Here is a 3,312-nt window from a genome sequence, read left to right on the forward strand (position 1 = left end):
CTGTCACTTGGGTCTAGGGGACAAGCCAAGCCACACTCTACCATTTAGACTACCAGGCTGGCAATCACCAATGGTACATTATCTTCTCGAAGGCTTTGCCCCAGGGGGCTTTGAAAATTCCTGACTCTTGGTGTTCATGCCAGTGCTGCTAAGGATCAATACGAAGGAAAAGGTTTGGGGAGATGGTGGCCAAGGAGAATGATTTCTCTTCCTCTCTCTTTCATTCACACACACACACACACACACACACACACACACACACACACTTACATCCTCCTCATTCTTCTCTCTCTCTTTTTTTCTCTCTCCCTCCCTCCCTCCCCATCTCTCTTTTTTCTTGCAGTAAATTCCAAACAGATGGGCAAGTCTTCTCTCCCACTTCTGAAGTTGAGGGGAAATATCAGCCTTGGGGAAGCCAGAAATCACTCCCTTCCTCAGACTGGATCATCTCAGGCTCGCTGGGCCTCCTATTCCAGTGTCTCACACCTCGACGGATTAGGCCAGATATTAAAAAGTATTTCCTAAATCCTTTTTTGTTCCAAGTCTACTATTGACCCTTGCGCTTTCCTATTTGCAGGGCCTCGTAACATTGTGGCGCGGAGGAGGAGGGAGGGGAGCAGGACATACTTTCTAGAATTCAACTAGAATCCTGGGCCGGACCCAGGCTGCAACCCCATTATCAAGGGGAAGATGAGCTCAACCGCTGGGCATGACTGAGAATATCAATGGAGTGTTGTGTCTGCCTATACAAGCTCTCTAAGCCTAGAGACAAGCACAAACAGAAACGGCCGCATTTGGAGCAGTTAAATGCTGCTTCTTGCTTTGCAGCAAGAACTGGGTCTTGTTATTTCAGCTATAGACAGAGGGATTTATATGTCTCCATGTGATTTTTCCTTGCAGGGCCGAGGCCCGGAATCCCTATGCATGGCAGGGCTGGGACAAAGCCTCTCCTATCTAGGGATGGTCCCGGAAAGGGCAGTGGGAACCTGAGTGGGGCTGAGCTGCCGGTTTCCAGGGCCGGCAGCCTCTTGGGACCACAGCTGTGGCCACAGAGCCACCATCCAGGCCCCCGATCCCCAACCTTGGCTGAAGCTTCACCTGGACGCCTGGCTTGACGGTCAGCATCTTCTGTAAGTGGTTTCACTTCATTAGCTTGTACCTCTGCTTGGTAGCCCAGATCTGACAGCTAGCCCCATAAATCTGGGCCCATCCTAGGAATGCAGAAGGATGCTAGAAGAGGGTTATGATCCCAGCTTGCTTCCCTGACAGGTAATGACAATAATGCTAACCAACGCCTTTTGAGTAGTGACTCTGTGTCAGGCACTGTTCCAAGAGCTTGACATGTATCCTGTGACATAGGAACTCTTAACGTTACTCTCATTTTACAGATGAGGAACCTGAGCAACAGAGGTGAAGTAACTTGTCCAAGGTCACACAGTTAGCAAGTGGCAGAACTGGAATGCAGCCCAGTCTAGAGACTGGGGCCTCCAGCATGTAATCACTGCTTTCAAGGGCTACTGCCCAGGCTTCCCTGGACTGTAGTCAGGCCTCCCAGCCCCATGCCCTGTGGCTCTGCCGCCACGACCTTCCCATCAGAGTCTCATTACTAGATACCACCTGTCTGCCTGACTCCTGCCCAGCCGCTGAGCCTGGGATCACCAGGCCTCCTGCTGTCAGGCTGGGCCTTGGCTTCTTCTTTTTTTAAAAGATTTTATTTATTTATTTGACAGAGAGAGAGAGAGAGAGCACAAGCAGCGGGAGCGGCAGGCAGAGGGAGAGGGAGAAGCAGGCTCCTGCGGAGCAGGGAGCCCAATGTGGGGCTCGATCCCAGGACCCTGGGATCATGACCTGAGCCGGAGGCAGACGCTTCACTGACTGAGCCACTCAGGCACCCTGGACCTTGGCTTCTTGATGTCTGCTGGGACCTTCCTCCATTACCTGCCCTGCCCTGTCCCGGCCTCTTGTCAGAACTGACAACCCGGTCACTTCTGCTAGAGATTTAGCACCGTGCTGTCCCATAGAAATATTATGCAAGCCACATATGGAATTTTCTAGTAGCTAAGTTTAAAAAGTGTTTTTAAAAAGTGTTTTTAGAAAGTGAAATTAGGGGCACCTGGGTGGCTCAGTCGTTAAGTGTCTGCTCAGGTCATGATGCCAGGGTCCTGGGATCGAGCCCCACTTCGGGCTCCCTGCTCGGCAGGGGGCCTGCTTCTCCCTCTCCCACTCCGCCTGCTTGTGCTCCCTCTCTCGCTGTGTCTCTCTATGTCAAATAAATAGACAAAATTTTTAAAAAATAAATAAATAAATAAAAAGTGCAATTCATTTTAATAATACATTTCCTTTCACTCAAAATATCCAAAGTAGTATCATTTCAGCATGTGATCAACAGAAAAACTATTAATGAGATATTTTACTTTCTTTTTTCCACACTCAATCTTCCAAGTCCAAGTACATATTTTGCACTCCCAGCATATCTTTTTTTCCCCCAAGATTTTATTTATTTATTTATTTGACAGAGAGAGTGAGCACAAGTAGGCAGAGCGGCAGGCAGAGGGAGAGGGAGAAGCAGGCTCCTGCTGAGCAGGGAGCCCTATGCGGGGCTCGATCCCAGCACCTCGGGATCATGACTTGAGCCGAAGGCAGACGCTTAACGGACTGAGCCTCCCGGGCGCCCCTACACTCCCAGCATATCTTAATTCCACCTGGGCACACGTCAGGCGCCCAGAGGGCACGGGCGGCGAGAGGCTGCAGTATTAAACAACACAGATCTAGAAACGGAGTGTGGATTCGGAGGAGCCCCGGGTACAGAGAAGTAAAATAACTGCAGGGTGAGGTTGGTGCACTGCGTGGAGGAGATGAAATGGGTACTGACTTGGGAGTTCAGCAACCTGAGTTCTACTCCAGTTGCTGATGTCGGGTCACTGGTGAGCTTGAGGAAACCCCTTGCCCTCTCTGGATAGTACAACAAGAAGGTTGGCCTAAAGCCCCCTCCACCTTGAACATCCTACTCCTGTCCACCTATTCTACACCCCTCCGATCTCCCCTACATGCCCACGGTACCCAGTTCTCAGTAGAGAAAACGTCCAGAAAATGGTGAAGCTCTCAAGAAGTAAGATGAGCACCAGTAGAGGCTCACGTTCTCCAGAACATAAATCTGTGGTCTCTACTGCCTCTTCTGGAAACATCCCCGGTTATGTGTTGCTTGGCCCCTCATTTCTCATGGCCAGTAGATGCTGGGACTTGGCCTGGGACTGTCACATGCCTCCTAAATCTGTGCAGAGAGTCAGGTCATCTTTCCAGTAACAGGAGCAG

This window comes from Mirounga leonina, unplaced genomic scaffold, assembly GCF_011800145.1.
Source record: "Mirounga leonina isolate KUSES-001 unplaced genomic scaffold, KU_Mleo_1.0 Mir_204, whole genome shotgun sequence".
NCBI lineage: Eukaryota > Metazoa > Chordata > Mammalia > Carnivora > Phocidae > Mirounga > Mirounga leonina.